The following is a 27,578-nucleotide window of genomic DNA, read 5'->3' as shown; positions in this document are numbered from 1 at the left end:
CTCTCAGGGTTTATCAGAGTCCATTCTCTGGGTTTATCAGGGTCCATTCTCTGGGTTTATCAGGGTCCATTCTCTGGGTTTATCAGGGTCCATACTCTGGGTTTATCAGGGTCCATTCTCTGGGTTTATCAGGGTCCATTCTCTGGGTTTATCAGGGTCCATACTCTGGGTTTATCAGGGTCCATACTCTGGGTTTATCAGGGTCCATTCTCTGGGTTTATCAGGGTCCATTCTCTGGGTTTATCAGGGTCCATTCTCTGGGTTTATCAGGGTCCATACTCTGGGTTTATCAGGGTCCATTCTCTGGGTTTATCAGGGTCCATACTCTGGGTTTATCAGGGTCCATACTCTGGGTTTATCAGGGTCCATTCTCTGGGTTTATCAGGGTCCATTCTCTGGGTTTATCAGGGTCCATTCTCTGGGTTTATCAGGGTCCATTCTCAGGGTTTATCAGGGTCCATTCTCTGGGTTTATCAGGGTCCATTCTCTGGGTTTATCAGGGTCCACTCTCAGGGTTTATCAGGGTCCACTCTCAGGGTTTATCAGAGTCCATTCTCTGGGTTTATCAGGGTCCATACTCTGGGTTTATCAGGGTCCATTCTCTGGTTTATCAGGGTCCACTTTCTGGGTTTATCAGGGTCCATTCTCTGGGTTTATCAGGGTCCACTCTCAGGGTTTATCAGGGTCCACTCATAGGGTTTATCAGAGTCCATTCTCTGGGTTTATCAGAGTCCATTCTCTGGGTTTATCAGGGTCCATTCTCTGGGTTTATCAGGGTCCATTCTCTGGGTTTATCAGGGTCCGTACTCTGGGTTTATCAGGGTCCATTCTCTGGGTTTATCAGGGTCCATTCTCTGGGTTTATCAGGGTCCACTCTCAGGGTTTATCAGAGTCCATTCTCTGGGTTTATCAGAGTCCATTCTCTGGGTTTATCAGGGTCCACTCTCAGGGTTTATCAGAGTCCATTCTCTGGGTTTATCAGGGTCCATTCTCTGGTTTATCAGGGTCCATTCTCTGGGTTTATCAGGGTCCATTCTCTGGGTTTATCAGGGTCCATTCTCTGGGTTTATCAGGGTCCATTCTCTGGTTTATCAGGGTCCATTCTCTGGGTTTATCAGGGTCCATTCTCTGGTTTATCAGGGTCCATTCTCTGGTTTATCAGGGTCCATTCTCTGGGTTAATCAGGGTCCATTCTCAGGGTTTATCAGGGTCCACTCTCAGGGTTTATCAGGGTCCATTCTCAGGGTTTATCAGGGTCCACTCTCAGGGTTTATCAGAGTCCATACTCTGGGTTTATCAGGGTCCATTCTCTGGTTTATCAGGGTCCATTCTCTGGGTTTATCAGGGGCCATTGTCTGGGTTTATCAGGGTCCATTCTCTGGGTTTATCAGGGTCTATTCTCTGGTTTATCAGGGTCCATTCTCTGGTTTATCAGGGTCCATTCTCTGGTTTATCAGGGTCCACTTTCTGGGTTTATCAGGGTCCATTCTCTGGGTTTATCAGGGTCCATTCTCTGGTTTATCAGAGTCCATACTCTGGGTTTATCAGGGTCCATTCTCTGGGTTTATCAGGGTCCATTTTCTGGTTTATCAGGGTCCATTCTCTGGGTTTATCAGGGTCCACTTTCTGGGTTTATCAAGGTCCATTCTCTGGGTTTATCAGGGTCCATTCTCTGGTTTATCAGAGTCCATACTCTGGGTTTATCAGAGTCCATACTCTTGGTTTATCAGGGTCCATTCTCTGGTTTATCAGGGTCCACTTTCTGGGTTTATCAGGGTCCATTCTCTGGGTTTATCAGGGTCCATTCTCTGGTTTATCAGGGTCCATTCTCTGGGTTTATCAGGGTCCATTCTCTGGGTTTATCAGGGTCCATTCTCTGGGTTTATCAGGGTCCATTCTCTGGTTTATCAGGGTCCATACTCTGGGTTTATCAGGGTCCATTGTCTGGGTTTATCAGGGTCCATTCTCTGGTTTATCAGGGTCCATTCTCTGGTTTATCAGGGTCCACTTTCTGGGTTTATCAGGGTCCATTCTCTGGGTTTATCAGGGTCTTTTCTCTGGTTTATCAGGGTCCATTCTCTGGTTTATCAGGGTCCACTTTCTGGGTTTATCAGGGTCCATTCTCTGGGTTTATCAGGGTCCATTCTCTGGGTTTATCAGGGTCCATTCTCTGGTTTATCAGAGTCCATACTCTGGGTTTATCAGAGTCCATACTCTTGGTTTATCAGGGTCCATTCTCTGGGTTTATCAGGGTCCATTTTCTGGTTTATCAGGGTCCATTCTCTGGGTTTATCAGGGTCCACTTTCTGGGTTTATCAGGGTCCATACTCTGGGTTTATCAGGGTCCATTCTCTGGTTTATCAGAGTCCATACTCTGGGTTTATCAGAGTCCATACTCTTGGTTTATCAGGGTCCATTCTCTGGTTTATCAGGGTCCACTTTCTGGGTTTATCAGGGTCCATTCTCTGGGTTTATCAGGGTCCATTCTCTGGTTTATCAGGGTCCATTCTCTGGTTTATCAGGGTCCACTTTCTGGGTTTATCAGGGTCCATTCTCTGGGTTTATCAGGGTCCATTCTCTGGGTTTATCAGGGTCTATTCTCTGGGTTTATCAGGGTCCATTCTCTGGTTTATCAGGGTCCATTCTCTGGGTTTATCAGGGTCCATTCTCTGGGTTTATCAGGGTCCATACTCTGGGTTTATCAGGGTCCATTGTCTGGGTTTATCAGGGTCCATTTTCTGGTTATCAGGGTCCATTCTCTGGGTTTATCAGGGGCCATTTCTGGGTTTATCAGGGTCCATTTCTGGGTTTGTCTAATTTTAGGTTCTTGTTATTAGAACAGACAACAGCAGTTGTTCCAGATTCAGACTTGTGTCAGCACTAAAATATCTGTGAACATGCTCTGCAACTATTACTTTTGTTCAGCCCACGAGCTCGTAGAATGAATATCCTGAGCTGAGATCCTGTTGTTCCTGACTACTGCACCACAGAAGAAGATAAATGCAAGACTGTTTTTAAGGCACAGCCTGAACATGTGAACCAGGTCAGAGCGGCTCTCTACAAAAACATAGATAAGCATGAAACGGACAGTTCTGTAACGTGTTTTTGTGCAACTGTCTCACAGAAAATCTCTTAATTTTCCCTGACTGATGTGAAAATCTTTAACAGCTCCCAGCAACTGCTCACTGCTTCTCCTAACCTCATATAAAAGTGACAAATTCAGACAGGGCAGATCCATCACTGAATTACAGACTTCTTGTTATTTCTCTGAAAACAAGAGGCATTACGTTTCTGTAATGTCGCTTGTGTTCTCTGAATGTTAAAGAAAGATGGATTTCACCTTTATGCCTTTGTTTCCTGAGGAGAAAAGTGAGTTTTACATTTTCTGAACCTTTAGCAGCTGACACGTGGAGCCTTTGGGACTGTTGGTGAATTTCAAAGCACAGCCATATGTCTCCTAAAGGGGCAGTATCCCCATGCGTCCATTGTTTTTTTCCTGGTAACCCTTCCTCTGGGACTTTCACAACCACATTCAACCTCATTATAAACCAGGATGACATCATGTGCAGGCCTGTTTTACTCCCAGAAGGCCCTCAGAGGAACGGTGTTGCTAGGATCACTGTGAGACACAGGAGAGTTGGCCCTATAGACCGGCCTATATACACATCTGAACTTCTCTTTTGTGGTTAGAATCCACTTTATCGGGAGTGAGTTTATGGTTTTTGACCATTTAAGAGAGATTTACCCTTCCCTCTTTGATACAGGGTGCAGGTTTAGCTCAGGTGGCAGGCTTAAAGCCGTTGCACATTAAGGACGATGCAAATAAACGGCATGAAAATACAAATAATTTCCCCTGGTGCATGAAGGCAGTGGTACACACAGCCAGGACGTTAGTGCCCTTTGTTCCACGGCATCATCCACACGGATATACAAGGTAAAATAAGTGACTCCATAAATGTTCAGCCCCTTTAGGTCAGTATTTAGTAGAGTCACCTTTGTCTGCAGTCACAGCTCTGAGTCTGTGTGGATAGGTCTCAGTCAGGCCACAATATAGTTATAATGTGCACTCAAAATGCTAATTTGTAGCCAGAAATACTAAATTGTGGCCACGAATTACTAATTTGTGACCACAAAATATTGATTTGCTGCCACAAAATACTAAATTGTGGCCACAAAATACTAAGTTGTGGCCATGAAATACTAAATTGTGGCCACAAAATACTAAATCGTGGCCACAAAATACTAAGTTGTGGCCCTGAAATACTAATTCATGGCCACGAAATACTAAATTGCGTCCACGAAGTAGGTATAATCTGCACATGAAATACTAAATTGTGGCCACAAATACTTATTCATATACTAAATTGTGGCCCTGAAATACTAACTCCTGGCCATAAAAATACGAATTCGTGGCCATAATTTAGTACTTCGTGGCCACGAAATACTAAATTGTGACCATGAAACACTAAATTTTGGCCATGAGGTAGGTATAATTTGTGCAAAAAATACTTATAAATAATACTTATATCATTCCTGGACAGCTGGGTAAGCGGGGCAATGATATTAATATTATTAATAAGTATTTTGTGTGTACGTTATACTTATTTCGTGGCCACAAATTGGTAATTTGTGGCCGCAATTTAGTATTTTGTGGCCATCAATTAGTATTTTGTGGCTACAAATTAATATTTTGTGGCCTGAATTAGTATTTCGTGTTCATGTTATAGCTATGTTGTGGCATAATTTCTTTTTTTCTGGCTGCCAAGAAGTATCCCCACAGCATGATGCTGCTGAGAAGCATCCCCACAGCATGATGCTGCTGAGAAGCATCCCCACAGCATGATGCTGCCACCAGCGTGCTCCACAGTGGGGATGGTGTGTTTGTGGTGATGTCAGTGTTTGGCGTCTTGTTTGATGGTCTAAAAGCTCCATTCTGGTCTCATCAGACCAAAGAACTTTCTTCCTCTTGACCATGGAGTCTCCCACAGTCCTTCTGGTGAACTCTAGTCCAGATTGAATCTGAGTTTTCTTCAACAGTGTCTTTCTCTTTGCCACTCTCTCATAAAGCTCTGACTGGTGAAGAACAGTTGTTTCATCTGCCATCTCAGCTGCTGAAGTTTGGAAATGTAAAAAAATTCAAATCATAGAGATGTGGTAAAAACTTTAAGTTTTTTAAGAAAGTTACTGCACAGATTTCCATCTGTGTCTCTGGTTTTTAGTCTCTTTTATTCTCCTGTAGCGTCAGTAGTAAATATCAGACCTGTTAGAGAATTCCAGGGCTATTTTTGAGCTGTGTGCTAAGCTGTATGATCCATTAAAAAAACAAGATTAACACTGATTGAAGTTATCCACATCCCACTGAGTTCTTGGCAGCCGGGAAGAAAATGTTTGTCAAGTCGATGTGACTTTTACCCAGAATGCCCCCGCGGGTTCAGGCCTGGGATTGGAGTGAAAGGTTGTCTATAAAATATGCATGTCACACGGGAGGGGGGGTAAGTGTGAATGTGTTTGTGTGAGTGTGACGGGTGGGCTGCTGAGGGATTACTTTAGAGCCAGGGCGCTGTTCTTTAAAATACACAGAGTAGATCTGTGCGCTGACCTGTGGGGAATTATAATACAGCTAAAACTGAAAAACTCTAACATGAAAACCTGGTTTTACATTCTCAATTTCTAATGCAATTTTAAAGTAGAAATATGATTCCGGTATCACTTTAGATATTCCATGTTTGAATCATATTAACCTCCGTCATAATTCATAAGGACGGCCTGGACAAACCACACAGAGTCACAAAATCAAAGTCATGTTTAATCATGTGGCTTTAATATTTTAGAGCTTGTAAAGTTCACATGAAACATGCTGTGAATGAGACAACACGACTGGACCCGTGATTTTATAATCTGCAGTTCAACACCATTAGAGCAAGCTTCTCCTCACTGCAGACACTTTTAATACCAAGATTATGCTGCATTAAAAAGATGGACAACACAACAGCTCCCAACAGGTGAAGCCAAAACACATGAGGCGCCCTCTACTGACTGACTGCCTCCTCCATAAACCAAATAAATTCATGAAATTAACATTTCAATGCTATGAGAAGGTTTCAAGTCATGGTCGACAGATCTGTTGACAAATGCACATCCCATGGTGCTTTGTGCAGGGGCGTAGCTGGGGGGGGTTACTGATGACCTGGGCCAACAGTAGGGAGGGGCCGCTGAGGAGCCTGTAATGAAAAGTGTGTTTTTATCTATTTTTTTCTTAATAATCAGTGTCATTATTGAATCAAATTGACTAAATGAATCAGTCAACAGATGAAATTTGTATTAAATAGAGTAAATTAAATACTGGGGGGCCTCTGCTCCTCCCTTAAAAATGTCCAAATGTTAAAGTCCAGTGCTGCAAAATAATGCAAGTAAATTAAGTTTAACCATAGTGAAAATATTGCTCATAAATTGGGAAATTATGCTTAAAAAATACATTAAAGTGCAGATATAATTGTATATATTTGTACTTTGTGCCCCAAGTTAGCTGAGTGCACTCACTGATGTTACTGGTGAGTTTAAATGCATGTTTTAGTGCACGCTGGCTTCAAAATTAATGCAGCTAACGCAATATACCAGTGCCAGTTGTTAGGCTAATTTGGCCTCATATTTGTACAGCAGGAAGAGATTGAATTATGGTTATAACAGTCGGTATTGTATATGCTATATGCTATTTTACGTTGCTTTAGTTGGAATTTGAATTTGTATTATTATGCTGTTTTGTCACACTAAATTCCAAATGCCAAAGCTGGTCAGGAGAAGAAAAAAACACATTTTCCATCAAGAAAAGCTTTCACTGCCACCCTTTACTCTTTATTATTGGTTGCATCTAGGTCTGGGCACTTAATCGCAAATTAGATGAAATCACAATAAGTCCTGCTGCAATTTTCAAATCACTGAAACTGCATTTTTTTTTTTAACTTGAAATGTGTCAAAATATCAGTTTAATAAATTATTTTTTTGTAGCTGCAGAGATTTTATGCACATTATGCCAACATTCAAGTGTCATTTTTTTATAATGGTTGATAATGATTCATAATGTCTCATTCTATCTAAAACTGTGTTACTACACAAAAATCATACCCCAGCTGTATTCAGCTGGTAGCCAGCTCCACCTCCTCCACCCCAGCCTCCTCCTTTACAGACTAAAGCTTCACCTCCTCCACCCCAGCCTCCTCCTTTACAGACTAAAGCTTCACCTCCTCCACCCCAGCCTCCTCCTTTACAGACTAAAGCTTCACCTCCTCCACCCCAGCCTCCTCCTTTGCAGACTAAAGCTTCACCTCCTCCACCCCAGCCTCCTCCTTTATAGACTAAAGCTTCACCTCCTCCACCCCAGCCTCCTCCTTTATAGACTAAAGCTTCACCTCCTCCACCCCAGCCTCCTCCTTTATAGACTAAAGCTTCACCTCCTCCACCCCAGCCTCCTCCTTTATAGACTAAAGCTTCACCTCCTCCACCCCAGCCTCCTCCTTTACAGACTAAAGCTTCACCTCCTCCACCCCAGCCTCCTCCTTTGCAGACTAAAGCTTCACCTCCTCCACCCCAGCCTCCTCCTTTATAGACTAAAGCTTCACCTCCTCCACCCCAGCCTCCTCCCTTATAGACTAAAGCTTCACCTCCTCCACCCCAGCCTCCTCCTTTATAGACTTAAGCTTGTTGCACCCCTGTATTCAGATTCATGCTACTATGGATTAATTTCTCCTGAAATAATCCTATTGTTTTCGATATTCATGGTCTTATATTTTGAATTATTTATTGCTTGAATTCGTTGAAAAATACACAAGATTAACCCAAAAATAATTGTATATCAAATTGCAGTATTTGGGGAAAAAAAATTGCAATAAGATTAATTTTGCAAATTGTCCAGCCCTAGTTGCATCTACCCTTATCTTGGGCTGCACCTACTGTAGTGAGCTCCTGTTTGAGTTAGATTATCTGACAGAGCTTTATAAGTCTGCAGACTGTCTCACCGACACATTCAGCTGAAATTGTAGCGTTTTTAACCCTTTCCTTACCCTCAGTTTAGTCTGCACAAGCACCAGAGGGAAACATCTCGCTCTCTGTCCGCTGAGCGCTGAACTCTGTTCCCTCCTTGCTGTTCACTCTGTCCGTCTGCTGCTCGGTCCTGATCCTGTCTGTTTATTGATTTTTTTTAGTTAAATATTGATGAGTGCAGCTTTAATATCAAATGGACTCGTTTGTCAGTCTGATATCGCCAAAGGGTTTTGTTTTTTTTTGCTATTGTGACCTTGATAGCTCTGTTGTCAAGGGCAACAGCTCCTGAGAGGGCTTCTCAAGGTGAATCTGCTTGCTGTATTCATGGCTCTCAGTCAGGCTCAGGTCACTGAAACACTGGGCTCTGTCCTCACGCCTCTATAGAAGGAGTCCGGTGTGTTAGAGAGCATGAGAAGCTGGGGATTTGGCAGATTGATCCCTGGATTAAAACTGACTGATGGGACTAGACTGATACATCTCTACAGGGATCTCAGACTCTGAAACCAGACTCTCAGATAAAACCAGACTCTCTGTTCTGATAGGTCCAGTTACTCTGTCCTTTAATGTCTCCACATTTATCCTGCTGCACCAAGCCGAATCAAACCAGACACCATTTTTAAAAATCAAGAACAGCAAGGGCATTTCTGCAGACCTACTGAGCCTGCCAGAACAGGAGAAACCTAAAAAGGTTCCCTGTAGCTCTAGAGACATGCAGCTCACTTTAAATCTAAATTCAGGTAAAATGTCTGTCCTGAGTGCTCTTTCCCGCTGCTACTGCTGAATCTAACAATGTAGTTTGACTCTGGGGAAAAGCTTTCAAATGTTGGTATTTTTCTGCCTTACAGACATGGACTGAATGTAGAGTGGTTGTTTTAATGTGAGTACAAATGTGCCTGGAACCGCATTCTTCCAAGCCAGCAGGGGGCGCCTCTACTGGCGGCACTACAACATTAGACACAATACTGCTGAAAGTATTGGATGTTTCAAACTTTTATTGATTTTATAAATCAGTCATAGTCGATATATTTCGGCTTTTTTGATAAAACAAAATTACAAAAAAGTCGGAAGTCTCAACCGGAAGTCCGTACGTCTAAGGTTAGGCTTCGGCATTAAAACCCGAGTGGTTAGGTTCAGGGTAAGGCCGTGGGGAAGGGGATATATTTGAGATTCAGCACCAAGGGTTAGGCTTAGGCACCAGAAAGACTGACAAACACTGGCAGCTGAGTCCAACACCAAGAAGAAACTTCCACTTGGGACTTCCCGCATGGATTGGATGTATAGCAGCGCCCATGTCGGCCATCTTGACTGCAGTTGGGTCCCTCTTGGATTCTGAATTAAGGTCTAACCTGACGGCCTAACAGGGTCCACATTAAACCAAACTCATTTTCACCAGTAATAAATTATGGGGATAAAGCTAGCACTGATGAAAAATGATTTTGAGATTTAAAAGTCAAAATGATCAGTTATAAGGCTCAAAGTCTGAGATAAAAAGTCAAACTTATTAATTCAAAAAGTCAAAACACAAAATTAGATGTTAAAATAATGCTTTTAAAAGGCAAATATATAAAAAAGAAAGTCATAATCATGTTTTTAAGGCAGAAATAGGATTTAAAAATTAAAATGGTGCACATAAAAAGTCAAAATATGACATAAATCTTGAAATAATAAATTGAAAAGGTCAAAATATGAGATAAAAAAAAATCAAAATAATACATTGAAAAAGCCAAAATAATCAGATAAAGTCAAAATAAATTGAAAAGGTCAAAATAAGACACAAAAAGTCCAAATTATAAATGTAAAAGGTAAAAATATGAAATTAAAGTCCAAATAATAGATTGAAGTCATAACTGTACAATGCAAAATTGAAAATATGAAATGAAAACACAAATTCATTTATTTCCTCACTTTTCTTTTTCTCTTATTGTTTTTATTCCTTATTTTTGTCACATTTTTATGGCTTAAGGATATCTGATATCATCAAGGTTACGTTTACGTTTTTATACTGGAGGAAGTCTGCAGACCTCATATATTTTAGGGCCAGTTATAATAAGAATAGGATATGATCTTGCGGGCCAGATATAACTGTTATCCCTTGGGATGGAGCCTATCCCAGCTGTCATTGGGCAAGGGGCGGGGTCTTCAGTCAGTCACAGTGCTGACATATAGAGACAGACAACCAGGCTCACACTCACAGCTACGGCCTATTAGAGTCACCAGTTAACCTAACGATGTCATTGGTGGTTCAGAGGAAGCCGGGGAGAACATGCAAACTCCACACCTGAGCAGACCAGAGACCTTCTTGCTGTCAGGCAACAGCGTTAACCCCTGCAGCCCTCAGTTAAACAGTGCCACAATCACAGCTCTGAATCTGTGTGAATAGGGTTCAATCAGGTTTGCACACCTGGACTCTGCAATTTTACTCCATTCTTCTTTGCAAAACTGATCTAGCTCTGACCAGTTGCATGAAGATCAGGCATGAACAGCCATTTTCAACTCCAAGAACAAATTCTCTATTGGATATAAGTCTGGGCTTTGACTCGGCCACTCCAGAACCCTCACCTCGTTTTCTTTAAATCATCTGTGTATCTTTCTCTGGATGCTTCAGGTCATCATCCCGCTGGAAAATACGTCATCCCAAGCCGCAGTTCTCTTGCAGACTGAATAAGATTGCCCTCCAGGATTTTTGTATATTTTGCTGCATTCATTTTACTCTCAACTGTTACAAGCCTTCCAGGGTTTGCTGCAGAGAAGCAACCCCACAGCGTGATGCTGCCACCACCGTACCTCACAGTGGGGATGATATGTTTCTTCCACTTCACCATGTAGTCTCCTACATGCCTTGTGAGTGGAGGTTCCTTCAGTTGTTGCAGCAGTTGTTGTCTGCAAGGCTGAAGCTTCAGAGCAGTCATAGGTGTCTTGGTGGCCTCTCTCACTAGTCTCCTTCTTGCACGCCCACTCAGTTTGTGAGGACGGTCTGATCTAGGCAGATTTACTCATGTGACATATTCCTTTATTTCTTCATGATGGATTTAACTGAACTCTGAGGATGTTCAGACCCTTGGAATATTTTTTGTATGCATCCCTTGACTTTCACTTTTCTGAAACATTTTCTCTCATATCCGGCCCATTTTTTGAGTTTTGTGTAAAATTGTTTCAATTTTGTCTTTTTTCTTTGGATTTTTTGTGTTGTTCCAATGCACATAAAGGAAATAAACACATGTATATCAAAAACATTTGTAATTGTAACAATTTCTGGGAGAAATGGTGTATTTTCTGGAAAAATTCCAGGGGTGCCAATACTTTTGTCCATGACTGTATAATCCCAAATAAGGCCACCTAATGTTTGAAAAGCAAGATGGTAATTGTTAAAATGCTAATGCCAATTATGAGTGGATTTCTACTCTTGCTGCTGCAGGGATTTCTAGGAAGGGACAAATTACAAGCAAACTTTTAATCTCCTCGGCACAACAGCGCAGTTTGGCCCGAGAAAAACAAACATTTACATCCCAAAAAGAAACCCGAGCAGCAGCTGAAGATTCTCCATAATTCAGCCTCTATCAACCAGTCCTTATACAACACCAGAATCTGACAGAACAGCTCTCCAACTTGATATTCCTTTTTAATAAGAAATGCCGATGCAGGCGCTCCACTTTACAGATGGAGTCAGAGTGATGGTCTGGGATAATGTCACCTCTCGCTGCACTGCCAACCCTTTTTGTTGGTTGCTAGGAGACACCACAGTAGTGCCTAAAGGTTTTCAGAGATAGTGTAATGTTCCAGAGACCTACTTTTGCAGCCTGAGTGTGGAAACATGCTCGTAAATATGGCTATGCATGCACCAGATGAAGCATCTGAAGCATTAATCAGTGGTGCAGGCTGCTGGATGTGCACGCTCTGTTCAAAGAGTGCTGCTGAGAAGTGTAACTTTCTGAGATTTGACAGTGTTAGATGAAATCTCACTCGTGAAGACAAAGTGATTACATAACAGCTCGATCATATCCAGGGATTAAATAAGACTTTATCTTCTCTCTGTGAGTGTTGGATTTCAAGACAATGTTGCACGTCTCCACCAGCAGGGGGCAGTAAAGATCCATATCAGGTTGACGCTCATTTATTGGCAGCTTTATTGTTCTTTTTCCCCTCGCCTTTGCTCTTCATTATGTTTCAATTTTCTGGCTAACCACTCAAATTCAGTCCCACAACAGGAGTGTGGAAACCACAGCAGGCAGACTATTGGAGGAGGCCCATTCCAAACACCAATTTGGAGGAGAGGGGAATTTCCCAGGAGGGCTTTTTGAGTTCATAAACCCCCTCCTGCCCCATCCCAACCCCCCAAAACAAAATCATATGTGCAAAATATAGAGTTGGTTCAAACAGCAGTGGAGATATTAAAGCAGTTCATCTAGCAGAGATAAAAGACAAAAACTGAACTCACAATCCCCAAAAATCTCCCTAATCTCATTCAAATCCTGCTAATAAAACAAAACGGGGTGAACTGATTGATGCCACCAGATTTCAAACATTCATTTGTGATTGGGATGTAAGATTTGAACGGGGGATTAATAAGGAGTTGTGTTTAAATAACAGATGGCCGAGGGAAAACAGAGCAAGCCAGCAGCATCGTCTGTGCACATAACCGTGACGAGGTAAATAAGGACACGTCTTTTCGTCATGATCTCTAGAGATATTTCATGATGATGTAACACAGAGGTAAAATCTTTGATCCCATCCCTGGAGGTTCATCCATCTCACTTTAAAGCCAGCGTTGAGGGGTTAAAGACAGTAATGGAACTTGATGCAAATAGATGTAACCGCCACGGCTCACGCTGATGTGCCAAAATACCCCTTTCATTTTCAATAATTATAGCAGCTTTACTCAACCCTGGTCCAAAACAGCCAAATTAATAAAAAATGCCTGCAAGAGCCACGATGTATGTGGTGAAAAGTGTCAAAAACTGATTAAAGTGGCAGTAAAATAACTACAAGGTGGCAAGTAATGGTCAAACAGCAGCAAAAATGCGGCAAAGTAGGCATAAAATGGCAAAAAGTGGAAAAACTGAGAAAAAGTGGCAGAATAGGGCAGTAAATGGCAAAAATGGGTGAGAAGTTACCCAAAAATGAGGTACAGGTGGCAAAAAATGGCCATAAATCAGCAAAAACATGAGAAGAATGAGTGTAAAAGTGACTGAAATGGACAAAAATATGCCAAAAATGGTCAAAAAGCAGAAAAACATGGAAAAAATGAATGTAAAAATGAGTAAAATGGGCAAAAATGATCAAAAAGCAGCAAAAACATGAGAAAAATGAGTGTAAAAATGATTTAAATCGGCAAAAATGGTCAAAAAGCAGAACAACATGGGAAAGATGAGTGTAAAAGTGACTGAAATGGGCAAAACGAGCAAAAAATGTCCAAAAAGCAGCGAAGAGTGGCAAGAATGCCAAAAACAGTGGCAATTAATGACAAAACATGGCTTAAGTGGCAGAAAAGGAGAAATTGCACATAAAAAGCGGGGTAAAAGAGACAAAAAACTGGTGGTAAAAGTGGGTAGAAGTAAAAATGGGCAAACAGAGATGGCAAACGTGGGCTTAAAGCAGTAAAAATGGATTAAAAGTAGCAAAAAAAATTTTTAAAAACAGGCAAAAAATGCAAATAAGGGCAATGGAAATGTACAGACAAAGAATAAATGTTGAAAATTAAAGCCAGCTGTATAAATGTGGGGATTCAAACTGATTGATGTGACTTGTAATGGATCATTTCTGAGGTCATAGTTTCCCTTTTCTAAGGTTTTCTGGTGAATCATGTTTCTAATTAAGACATAAAAGAGCCACAAATCCTCACAAAAGAGCCACATGCGGCTCTAGAGCCAGGCGTTATCACTGAATTGTAGAACTATTGAAGCCACTTTTGGAAAGCTTAGTGAGAATATTCTGTCTTCACTTTTTGAATCTTAGCAGCGAGGAACACTGTCTTTGTTTTCAGAGACGTCCTGAAGCTACAGAGACAAATTTTAGTGCAATGACACAAACGGCTGGTTTACGAGCTCGTCTAGACCTCCAGTTTATTGGAAAGAATAGCCTCATATTGTGGGCATTGTTTGGATTGTTTCCCTGTTTGCACAACCTCCAGTCTGCCAGACTAATCAATGGGAGTTGCTTTAGGCATCCTGATCCTGCCAGGCCTGCAAACTATTGATTATTTCCTATTAGAAGCCAGTGTTGTCAGACAGAGCACCGTTTGGTTCTTCCTAAGCTCAAAGTCAGGCTCTGAAATGTCTCAAAGGTGTAAACCTGGTTTGTGAAGTTGGGTCTGTTCAGTGTTATAGCCAATAATACGCTGATTAGTCTGCAAACTGAGGCGATATGCAGATGACAAATTCATATACTTGTAAAGTCTTGAGGCCCAGAACTTGATTAAATAAAGGGTTAAAATACAAACTTGTTCTTTAATGATGCAGAAATTGGTCAAATACAAATTCAAAACCTCTTTAATGTCAAAGTGAAAACAGATTTCTACAAAGTAATAAATGAAACTGGAAGGTAAGACGAGTGACTGCATAAATATTCAGCCCCATCAGTTCTGGCTGCTCTGAGTCTGTGTGGATGGATCTCAATCAGGATCAAACACCTGCAGTTTAAATCCACGCTTCTCTGCAAAACTGCTCAGGCTCTGTCAGGTCAGGATCGAGCGGTGCAGTGGTTAGCGCTGTTGCCTCACAGCAAGAAGGTCCCTGGTTTGATTTCCTGTCAGGGCCGTTCTGTGTGGAGTTTCCATGTTCTCCCCGTGCAGGTGTGGGTTCTCCCTGGGTACTCCGGCTTCCTCCCACCACCAAAGACATGCTCGTTAGGTTAACCCTTTACCTACTGAGTCTAAAAACAGCCATCTGGACATATTTAGGTATTCTGGCTGTAAAATAGTCAGGAAATGCCCTAAGTCTGAGAGCTTTGCTCCCTTTTCCCAGGAGTACTTGAACTTGACTTTTCAACATCTGGTTAATGAATATTGCACATTATATGGAATTGTCAGCAGTTTAAAAGAAGAAAAACACAAAAACAGATTTGTTTTTCATGGCTTTTACGAGAAGAAATGTTGTTATTGCTCATGAAGTTTTGATTTGACATTTGAAATGTGAACCTATACATGTTTAGAACAATCAGCAGTCATTTTTGGAGTCTAGGACTCTGGGTGTGAAAAAGATAACTATATACATAGGCCACAGTTAGTGCAAATAAAGGTGGAAAAATGCATCCTCAATATTCTCAGTAACATATTGTTGTTGCACATGACAGACACGAACAAATGCCACTATCTAACGCTATTTTTAGAAAACAAAACACCACTCTCACTCGCTCTCCTTTTACTCTCTTCCTTCACTCTCCTTTCTCACTCGTCTTCTGCCAAAGCTGCTGTTTTTGCGGTGCTGTTCAACATTACTGTAATATATATACCACACATCATATATTGCAGGAAAGCACAGATTCTCAGCTCTCTGTCAGCGTTGGAATTTTTTAGATTGAGCAAATTTTTGAGGAGTTACAGCGTTGAGAATCCGTGTAGCGGTCTCACGATATTTCTGGTGTTTTGCTATGAATGCTCATATGGTTGTGAGTACCGTAATGAACCATATATGTGCGCATGCCCACAATTCTCAGCTTTCCAACACCGTTGGAACTTTCTGATCAGACAAACGTTAGCAGAGTTACGGTAATAATACTCCGCACATATAAAACACAGCGCCGGTGTTGACTCAGTAGGTGAAGGGTTAATTAGTGACTCTAAATTGCCCGTAGGTGTGAATGTGAGTGTGCCTGGTTATCTGTCTCTATATGTCAGCCTTGCAATTGACTGGCGACCAGTCCAGGGTGCCCCCCCCCACGCGACCCCGAGCAGGATAAGCGGCATAGAAAAATGGATGGATGGGCTAACATTAGCATTGTTAGCACCAGCAGCTGTTGGTCGTCCTTGCAGCTTGAACTCTAACCAAACTAGTGTCATTCATTGATACTGCTTTAAAACATTATTTACACCAGCTTTTAGGGAACTATTTGACACGTTTACAGGAAAGAAAACTTCATATTTGCATATTTTCCCCAACAACACGACACACAACGGCTGCTGCTGTGCTGTTCCTGCTTCTTTTACTCCTTTTTTCAGTGGTAAAACAGACTCACAAACTAAAAGATGCTGCAGTGTTAGCCTTCAGAAGCACAATTTAATATCAGCTCTGTAAACTGACAATTCTGCCTGGGAGGAGAACACAGTGTGGAGCAGCAGTGTAGTCTCATATCAGCTCCTGAGACTCAGAAACTGGACGGAGAGGAGTAAAGGTTACTGGTGTATATGGTGTTAGGATTTGTTATTTTCTACTGTAAGCATTCCTGATGTAAATGCAGGAACTGCAGCTGTCTACCTGTATCTGTAAGCCTCTAAAATACACAGCAAAAGTTGTCTGTAAACACTTCACCTGCTTGCCTCGTACGCTGAGATTTCCTTTCTTTAATAAAGCATTAAGCTTGCACTCCTCGGATGGGATATTTCCTAGAGGCGACCCTCCTGAGTGACAATATTCCTTTAATTTTTCCAGGTTCCTTCTTCGGGCTTCACTTGTGGTAAGGATTTCTGTCAACTTAGAAAAAAAAGCCAGGCTGCCATTCTCCTCCTAAGACATTATGAAAACTCCACCACATTTCTGTTCTTTCTTAGCTGCGGGCTGTCATTTTATTTGAAGAATAACTCTTTCTGCTATATTCCCTCTGTCTCTCTCATCTATCTCAGTTTAATAGAAAAAAGCAGAGCCCAGCCCCAAGCTACAATAAATGAGAAGACTGACTTTGGTTCATTTTACTGAGATTTGTGCATTTAAAACTAACGTGGCCAGCTGAAGGAAATCCCACCAATCAGAACTGGTGTTTTGTATTCTTTTGGTTTGGTTTCTTGAAAGGCGCTATATAAATTCAAGATATTATTATTATTACAAGATTTATTTATGAAAACGCAACCAAGCAGTGATTGAAGCTCACATTATGTAAAAAGCAACACAAAAACAAGAAAAGCACTTGGAGAGCGCAGACCTCCGCCATCAGCCCTATCACCCAATAGTGAAAAACCCTTCAAAAAAATTCCTGGATCCGTCCCCATGTGCTCCTCCCCACAGCATTCACCGAATGGAGTGGAAACATGGTGAGGCAAAGCATTGGCTTCGCTGCGTGTGGACTGTCATGGTGGAAGCATTGCCTGCCGGTGCCAACAGATGCACTGACAGTCTCACCCACAGTCTCACTGGATGACTGGAAGTCATGGCAGAGGGTGAATATTCCTCTTTTCCTCCCAGCATTGTGAGGATTTTTGCTACAATTTGCTGTCTTTCTGTCTGTTACGCTCCTAATTGTCTCCTCGACTGGGCGTGCGTCTTTCAAACTCTACAAACTCCAAAACTTTGAATAGAAACACACCCAAAAATGCTGCTGGGATTGAAGTTACTCATGTCCGCCATCTCCTGGTGTAAAGTGGTAACAGCACAGACCTCCACCATCAGTTCTTTCTTATGCCATTTCTGACATTTCCTGAAAATTTCCTGAAAATCTGTCTATGACTTTTTGCTACTATGTGGGTATCAGAGAGATGGCGGAAAGCTTTAAAAAAAGGCATAATACCCCCTCTTTAAACCCCTCATTCATTCTATTAACCTTGCAAAGCAGAGAGATACACCTATTTCCTTGTTTTTCACTGGCGAATCCATCTTGCAAAGCTCCCATCTGAACCGTTTGGGCCCGGTTAGAAAGTGACAGGACCAATCAGCAACAAGGGGCGGTACTTTCAGGCTCAGCAGAGTCGAGACGAAAACAAGCAGCAGCAAGAGCTGGTGCAGTTATGGAGGAAGAGATTAGCGTGGATGCTGCTAAAGCGCCAGTTTTATCAGAAGTTGACGACATTTCTTTGTTAAAAGAAGAACAAAGAACAGCAGTGAGTTGATTTCTTTTCAAAATGACAAAAGTCGTGTACTAACATGTCTGTAGTTGCCATGTTTCGCATTATTCCTCAGGAGCTGCGCACGCACAGCTCGATAACTGCTACGTCACGTGTTTTGTTGCTCTGATTGGCCCGTAGAGATGCGACAGAATGTTTACCCAATCATAATATGAGTTTTTTTTCAAAGCCTTAGCCTTTTCTCAAATGTTTCCTATTGAAGCTTTCCCAGATGGATGTGTGAAACTCATCCATCTGACGTGTCAGGTTATCATTCTATGGCCTTCACTGACAAACTTGCATGTGGCTCTAGCACACTGTGAGTGAGTTGGGGCCCCGTTAAGGAGGTTGTCTACTGTCATTGCAAATTTTGCACATTTTGAACCCATGTTGTGGCTTCAATTTTGTCAGCCTTCAATTTTGGCTTTCTCTTTGCCACTCTTTCATAAAGCTTTTGCCCCATTTACACGACGTTTTCGGGTGAGAATGCAAAGGTTTTGTAGCGTTTTGGCTGTCCGTTTACACGGCAACGGCGTTTTGGTGCCTGAAAATGGAACTTTTTGGAAACGGGCTCCAGAGTGGAAGTTTTTCAAAACAGCCCCGTCTCCGTGTAAACAGGGAAACCGGCACTTTCTGAAAACGGATATGCGCACTGCGGCTGCAGCAAATATCATTGCGTGAGTAGGCGTATAACGGATGCGCGGATGGGAAGCCCAAAACAAAGATGGCCGACACCAGTGTACTGTTCGTGCTCCTCGCTCTTTTAAATTTAACTGTACTTACCCAACAAAGTGTTGATTTACTTCACTTGGATCAGGGGAGACGTATTTCGTGCCTGCACCAGATTCTGACTTGACCCATACGCCGTTGAAGGGCGTATGGGTCGAGTCAGAATCTGGTGCAGGCACGAAAATCACACCGCCATCTTCTGGCCTGGCATGTATACTACATCGTTTTTGGTGTTTTTGGTGTTCCTGCAGTCTCGTGTGAACGGAGATCGTTTTGGGAATGTTGCCGTCTGAACGTGGAACTTTCTGGAAGTGAAAACGGAAAACGAAGCGAAATTTTGTCGTATAAACGAAGCCTTTGACTTGCTAAGAGCCCAGGCAGCAGTTGTTGTCTGCAAGCCTGAAGCTTGGAGCTCCTTCAGAGTAGTCATAGGGGTCTTGGTGGCCTCTCTCACTAGTCTCCTTCTTGCACGCCCACTCAGTTTGTGAGGACGGTCTGATCTAGGCAGATTTACACATGTGACATATTCCTTCATTTCTTCATGATGGATTTAACTGAACTCTGGGGGATGTTTAGAGACTTGGTAATATTTTTGTATCCATGCCCTGATTTCTACTTTTCAATAACCTTCTCTGAGTTGCTTTGAGTGTTCCTTTGTCTTCATGGTGTAATGGTAGCCAGGAGTACTGATCACTACTAGCACCTATTGTCCGGCATTTCTTTGTCTAAATCTGTTTTCACTTTGACATTAAAGAGATTTTTTTTTTTTTGTGAAAAAGCTAAATTATAGACACCGTACTTGATTTAAAAAAATCATTGAAAGGGTGAAACATCTGAGGGGGTGAAAACCTTTCACAGTGACTGTACAGAGCAAAGTTACAGAAAGTTAAGACTTTACTTTCTCTTTTGCTGCTCCGTTCTAAACAACCTCAGCGCCACAGAACTCTGTCGTAAATGTCAAAGCTGCCGCCGGCACAGACAAAACAAATTCAGTAGAAGACAAATAGATCAAACAAAGCCAGAAAACAATACCTCCACATGGAAATTATAGCCTGTCTGTGAGGATTTGATTTGTTTGTGTATCCATTTCATTCCCAGGTCTGACTCCGGTGTGTTATTCCGGGTTTGACGGATGCAATTTGTTAAAGACATTGACATTAATTCAAGACTGTTTTTATTTTCTCATTGCTAAATGTTTGATGAAATTTGAGTCCTGGAAGTTTGGGGATGAGTGTTGTGGTGGTCAGAGAGTTTTTCTCACTGATATTTATTTGGTATTCCTATAGAGAACGGGGGGTTTTCTCCCCTGCGCTCCCTCTTATGTGATCTTTATCTGCAGGGACTCGAAGAAGAAGAGCGCTACATTCAGCTGAGAAAGGTGAAGAGTTTCTTGGCATGCCTGGAGGCCGCTGTACCTGAGGTGATTTGGGATTTGTGCTGCTGTGGAGGTGAACAAGCTGCATGGAGCTAATGGCCCATTCTTTTTTAGTTGACAGGATGCTAGTGGACCTGGACTTCAGCCATAAGTCCAGGCTTTGTGTGGTCGTCCGCCGCCACGCTTCCAAGAAAGCGCAGAGTAATCTGTGGAGGGCTGGAAACTGTTTGTTGTGAGAGAGCAATTTGTTTAGAGAGGAGCGGAGTCTCGTGAGGGAAGTCAACAATTGAAAAAGTGTAATGGATGTCTCCACTCTGAATGAAAGAACAGCTAAACTACAGCAAAGATACCTGGCTATTTAATAAGGAATTGTTCCCAAAAGATTGGTACCCAGTCAGAGCACATAATTGAAAATCTTTCTTTCAGATTCAATCAAGACAGCACTCTGAGAATTTAAAGTACGAGTGTTTAGGAGGGCTGAGAAAAGGCAGCTGTCTTTACAGGAAAGAAGAAAAGGTGCAAACATCATACACTGATCATCAACTGGCGGCCCGGGGGCCAAATCAGGCCCTCCAAGGCTTCCTGTCTGGCCCCCGAAAGATCATTAAATTCAGAAAAGGAGGAAAAGAAGATGATGTGGTAACTTTAAATGTCTGCAGCTGTTAAATCCACTCCAAAAACAGTTCATATTGAAATAGTTTGAGACTGAACATTTAATCTGTTTTACAGAAATTTACTGTCATAATTATCAGATATTTAAAAATAGGGTTAAGGTTGGCAGAGGTGCTGAAAAAATGTCCAGCTGAAGTGGTGATAAGAGGTTAAAATGCGACAAAAAAATTGGAGGGAAGAAAGAGGCAAAAAGTGTCAGAAATTGGTTACAAATGACAAAAATAGTTTAAAAAAGTAATAAAAAGAGGTTAAAAAGTGGCAAAAATGGATGAAAGAGTGGCATAGAGGGATAAAACATGCAGTAGAAGTAGTTTAACCCTTATGCCCTGTTCAGGGAAATCTGAGTATTTTGGAGTGATATGTGAGATAACTTTTGGTGTGATTGTGACCTTGCCACAAAAATTAGGTCAGGAAGTGTGTTTTTGCATGAATTGTGATATTTATGAGTTTCATCCATATCCACTGTATTTTGACTGTGTAGTCAAAAAAGTCACGTTGGGTTTGTTCCCTACAAAGTTTCTACCATAGACTTCCATTATAAACACATTTTTTGACCTCTCATGTAAAACAAAGTGAAAAAAATATTTTCTCTGTAATTTCCAATTTCTCTGTAGCAAACTACTTGAAGTTTTGTAAAAATCAAGACAATCACAAAATTGCACCATTTTCACATCACCCCACCCACCCAAATAAAAAATACTGACTTCCGGTGGCCATATAAGTAATTGGCATGGCTGCAGACCAGTTAAAAAAAACTTTTTTACAACTAAAATGGTTTTGATGTGTAGTTAGTGTTAGGATCTTTCAGTCAGAATGGTTGAAATGAAAAAAAAAAAAAATCCAGGTGTGTGTCAGTGTGTAATCTACTCACAGACAATGAAATCCTTGTGGGAAAAAATGCAAATTTGTAAACTCATAAAAAGCCATAAATTTAGTATTTCTTATTTCTTGGCCATGGCAGAATAAAATCCAGGTTTTCATCAGGTTTTGCATTCATTTTGAAGGTTAGGCCTCAAATTTTATATTTTTACTCATATTTGGCTAATTTTTTATATTTCATATAGTTTCCGACTGAGGAACAGCCATGCCTCTGTCACAAACTAGAAAAAAATAGGAATTTGCAGAATTTCTGTCAAACTTCAGGATTACGGGAGCGCAGATGGTCGAGTGGTTTAAGGCGCTACCCACGTACGCGGGCGGCCCGGGTTTGAATCCCGCCTGTGGCCCTTTACTGCATGTCTCTCCCCGCTCTCTTCCCTGTTTCCAAGTCGATCCACTGTCCTTGCTCTGTCAAATAAAGGCATGAAAAGGCCCAAAAATAAGTCTTAAAGAAAAAAAAACTTCAGGATTACAGGCCACTGTGACCCCAAAAACGCACATTTGTTGAATTTTGTTCTGATATGGATGGTAAGGACTTCTACTTAAGATTGTGTGTGTGTGTGTGGGTGCATGCATGCCGGTGTGATTGTGTGTGAGAGAGTGTGTGTGTGTGAATCAGTAAGCATGCACTGATCATTTCAGGGGTGAAAAAGGGAAATCTTTTAAAGTCAATGATCAATTATTAATCAATTATCATGTCTGTTGTTTTTGACACATTAACCCTCCCCCTCAAGAAGGCTGCAGGAAGCTGACTTAACCCTTTCATGGGTCATTTGTGCAGTGGAGATGTACAGAAACACCGCTGGACTGGCTGAGGTTGTGGTGGACTGAGAAATCCTGCTTAAGCCTCTGCACAGCCGTACTTCAGTTGTTGTAAACGTGCGTGAATTTGCATTTACTTTCTCAACTTCTGAGAGCAGATTGTGCTTCAGTGAGTCACTACATGCAAACAGCATTCTCCACCATCCTCCTTTATGCAGAATCCAGCTGGTAATTTACTTGCAGTTGCCAGTTTTGCAGTGCCAAGAACCTTAGGACTCTGAAAACGAGACAAGAGGAGATGAATTCAGAAAAGTTAGGATGGGATTGTCTAAAATTAAGAGAAAATTCTCTTGAAGTGAAGATGTTTTAAAAAGGTAAAAATAAAACATGCATGAAGAGTAACGATGTTTCCTGTAAAGTTTGGTCTTGCATTGAAAATAGACGCCTCAGAGGGTTTGGAGTAAGAAACGAGACATCCGTCCACAGATGTACAAAACAGAGCACAAAGGAACAAAACTGCAGCTGAATTATTGATGTGCATTTGTAAGCTTGGATAGACAGCAGGCCTAGCTGTGAGCTCACCTTAAGTATGTCACTTCTGCTGTTCTTAACATGCACGGTTCATCACTAGTCTTAGACACATCTATAATGGATTGGTTTGTGTTGTAATTGTATATTTATAGCCTCACTCTTGTACACATGTGTAAATTAGGGGGTTTTGTGTCCGTACAACTGAGGCTGGTTTTTCATGGCACTGCGCTGATGAAGGTGGTCAGGTTGGGGCCGGGCTGTCAAACCCAGGAACACTTAACCGTGCTGCACCTGTCACGCTTGTGTCACAGCTCTCAAAGCTGTGCAGGGCTGGAGGGTTATTAGGGCTAGAAGCCATTTTACAGCTGTTTATACATCACACAGGGGCTGTTCAAACACAATGTCACTCTGACTTTTGACTAGATATTCACGTCCAGTTGCTCCAGTTTGGTGCTTTTATTACGGCCTCTGTTTCCACTGAGGAGAAAAGACATTCTCTGAAACACACCAGCCTCTGTGGTAGAAAACTACTGAGATAACAAATATGCTTTAACCAAAGATTCAATGAAGGAAGTGAAAGGAGGCAAAATTTTACTTTCCAAGCTCGGCCTGTTTCCACCGTTTACTTTAAATAAAATTATTCAATGTTAGCTAACAATTTCAGCAGCAGAAGAATTACTTCAGGTTCAATTTCATCGTAAACAAGCCATTTTATTATTTATCATTTTATAACAATTGTAAAAGCTCACTATTTCAACCATTTAGTGAAGTTTTTATCAGTACGTTCATTACTTTAGCTCTAGTTTCACGTAGGCTAAGCTAGCCAACCTTTAGCTTCCATTTTCTGCAGCTATTTAAAAACATTTTTATCACTTTTAAATTGGATGTAAATTAAGAGTTTTAACGTTATCATCCTCTATTTTAGCTTCAGTTTTATTGGAAGCTTATATGCTAACGTTTCATCTGTTACGTTAGCTGCTGTTTCAGTGTGTGTTAACTATAACCAGTTCTTACTACTTTATTTTAGATTCTGAAACATGACTTAACTAGAATGGCCGTCTGAGGCGGCAGACCCTCGCCACGCTCCCATTGATTACTATGGTGTTCAAAATTCAAAGTGCGAGAAAAAACGAACTGGTGCACGGATCATCACCTAAATCTAATCCATTCTTCCCTGTCACCATCCCAATATTCCCTGAAAGTTTGGTGAAGATCCGACTTTCCGTTCTCGAGTTATCTTGGACACATACAAACAAAGAAACGAACAAAGATTACTAGGTTCTTAAATGTAGTAAACTTTTTTGTTTGTTACTTAAGCTTCAGGTTCAGTCTAACGCTAACACACATTTTTATCACTACTCTGCAGTTCAGTCCAAGCTAACACTTTCCACTGCTAATGTTTTTATTATTCCCACCCTTTACGTTAGCTTCAGTTTCCTTGTAAGCCAATAAGCTAACTTTTGAGCTATTACATTAGCCACTGTTTCAGTTTGTGCTCATTAGTACATGTCTTTGCTCTGTTATTTTCAATAGTAAACATTTGTTTCTGTTACTTAACTCATTGAGTGCCGGCCCTTTTATAAAATGGAAGGTGACTTGTGCCAGCGATTTTGGCCATTTTGAGTCATCTTTCAAGACCCACAGAATATTTATTACTATGATTCTGAAAACACCAAATAGCTCAAATGAAAGAAGAAAATCTCTATTTCATCATGGAAAAACACGTTTGTTTGCAGCTCGTTCTGTTCTTGATTTATCTGAAGATGAATAGAGGCTAGTTTCACCAAAAAGAACACTTTTTTCTAGAAAGCTGAGAAAAATGCGTTTTAGTGAGAGAGAGTCTGTCAAGCAGAACAGTGATTTGGATGTTATAATTTTGCCTTCAATGACATAAAAGAAATCTGAAAACTGTATTACCAATGTAATTTTATTGTAAAATAAATAACAATGCTTCCAGTCGCTGTCATTCACACTCTGGAACTGGACGACCTCCACGGGACCCCCGATACGCCCACGTCTTCTCCTGCTTGTCGCTGTATGCATCCAGCTGGCGAGAGGCTGCCTTATTTCTCCGACGCATGGGGGAGACCTCACGGCGTTCTTTAGCCTCTTGACCGCATTGACAGCTGAACTAAAGCCCCGATCCCTGGATTTGCTGTCGTTAAGTTCAGGGTCGGTTTCAGTGAGTCAGCAATTTCTCAGGCAAAAGTTTAAAGTTTCTCCCAGCGTCTAAGTTAGAACTTTTAGCTTAGATTACCTCCGTAACGATCGCTCTGCCCTTTGACCCCAGGGTCTCCACCTCTGACGTTTGATCTACCGTCACTTCCGACTGTAGTGTTCCGACTACGTATCCCAGAAGCCCCAAAATTACTCACAGGGAGCGTGAGAGCGCCCCCTTGTGTCAGCCGTCGAAAAAACACTTTGACGTGTACGTCAATGGCACTCAATGAGTTAAGCTTCAGATACAGTCCAAGCTAACTAAGTACATTTTATCACTTGTTATGCTACAGTTTGATTTAAGCTAACCATTTCCACTGTTTATCATGCTCACCCTCTACGTTAGCGTCAGTTTAATTGTAAGCTAACTTTTATGCTAACCTCATGTTAGCTACTGTTTCAGTGTTGGCTAACGTTGATCTGTTGAGTTAGCCACCGTCTCAGTGTGGGCTAACTATAACCAGCTCTTTAACCTGGGTTCTGAAATGTTCGTTAACAGTTTTATGCTCAGCTTCGGTCTCAGTCTAACCTTAATGTTTACATTTTTACTCTCTATTCTGTTCAGTCCAAGCGTTTCCACTGTGTATCTGTTAATAACAGCCTCCCTACTTCAGCTCCAGCTTCAATGTAAGCTAATTTTAGTTAGCTAGTGTTTCAGGGTGGGCTAACTATAACTAGTGTTTCCTAGCCATTATTTTAAGCTCTGATAAGTTAGTTAACAATGTTTTGTTCATCACTTAAGCTTGAATTTTTGTCTAAGCTTACAGCAGTTTTTTTTTTTTACTAAATCTGGAGCCAGTCAGGCGACTGAAGACCAGTCCAGTTCTCTCTGACTATATTTGGAGGCAGTTAGATGGCTAAACAAAGCCCAGTTTTCAGTGACTATTTTCGGGCTAAATTTGGAGCCAGTAAGATGAATTATTACAGCCCAACAGTGATTCCAAAGGCCTGGAGCCTATGCTGCCTTTAGATACTGAAGGAACCACCAACAAGCCTTCATACGGGGAGTGTACGTCCGACAGGAATAGTCTAACATCAGTATAAGCTCCTAAAGATAAGTTTGTGCCTTTAGAGCTTTTTAAGTGAGAAGAAGAATTTTAAATTCTAAAGATTTCATAGAGAACCAGACACAGGAGTAATGTGATCTCAGTTCTAGATTTAGTGCCGTTCTGCAGCATTTTAGAGCAGCTGAAGGTCTCTTCCAGTGATTATTTTGGGGCTAAATACCGAGCCAGTAAGATGACTCAAGGTAGCCCAGTCTCAAATGAGCTAAACCTGCTGACCGTTATATGACTGAAGACAGCCCAGCAGGTTCTGGGCCAAATTAACAAACAGGAAACATCTAAATGGTTTCATAGTATTTTTACATAGTCTTCCCTTAATGTACTTTTACATTAAAGAACAACGACGCTCTCGTTTACTCTCTGTCATTTCACATTGTGTTCACTGATTAAGCCCACACACACCACACAAGCACAGCAAACTAAATCCAAACAAGCCAGCACAGACTCAAAGCTCGGATTTGTTTTTTTCCTGTTTGCTTAATAAAACCCACCTTGTGATGTTTTATTCTGGCTCTGCTGACGCTCTGGTAAAATCTAAAGTCTTGTTATGTTTTTATTCCCTGTACACTGAAAATGGTATGAAACTTTAATGATTTCTGTACACAAACTGGGTCATTGCAGTAACTTTGAACGCAGCGTAAAATAAGAAAAACAGAGAGTACAAGAAGAGAACAGCACTCCTGCTAGTTAAATACAAATGTAGCAGATGTGCAAATGGAAGTTATGCATGACAGAATTTACTTAACACCGCGGTCAGAGTCGGACATATTGGCTTCTGCTGTCAGTCCACCCACATGTTCTGCTATCTATCTCTCCTTCTGTTTGCCTTGTTAACTCACTTTTTTTCACGCTCGTCTCTTTCCCTTGAGGTTTTTTCGTCCTGGAGGCCCCTCGCTTTCTGCAGATGGACTCCTCTCGGCCCTGGGGAGCATGAAGAAAGAGGGTTTTTCTTCTGGGAGCAGAAGATTAATGACATGGGGTTGTGCCCTGTGGCCTGACTGTGACGTCTGCCTCTGCGGTGACGAGAGCGTGAACATGAAAGATTGAACATGGCTGTGTTCTGACACAGAATAACACAGATCCATAAAAACTGGTCCCTGTATGAAACACCCCAGCACCCTCATTGTGACATTTTTCTGTAGCTTAGACTCTCCAGACATGTTATCTCACAACCCACCCCTCACTATTACCTAAGACTTACCTCATCCCTTTATTTTCGGTTCAGTCTTTTTGTCCTCCCTCATTTTCCCTGCAGGATGTCCACATCCTCGCTCTCAGACACACAAAGACACATCGTAGAAAGAAATCGGCCCTCTGGTCCCCTAAAAATATTTACTGTCGTTTTTCT

This window comes from Cheilinus undulatus, linkage group 17, assembly GCF_018320785.1.
Source record: "Cheilinus undulatus linkage group 17, ASM1832078v1, whole genome shotgun sequence".
Taxonomy (NCBI): domain Eukaryota; kingdom Metazoa; phylum Chordata; class Actinopteri; order Labriformes; family Labridae; genus Cheilinus; species Cheilinus undulatus.
This window is presented reverse-complemented; position numbering follows the sequence as displayed.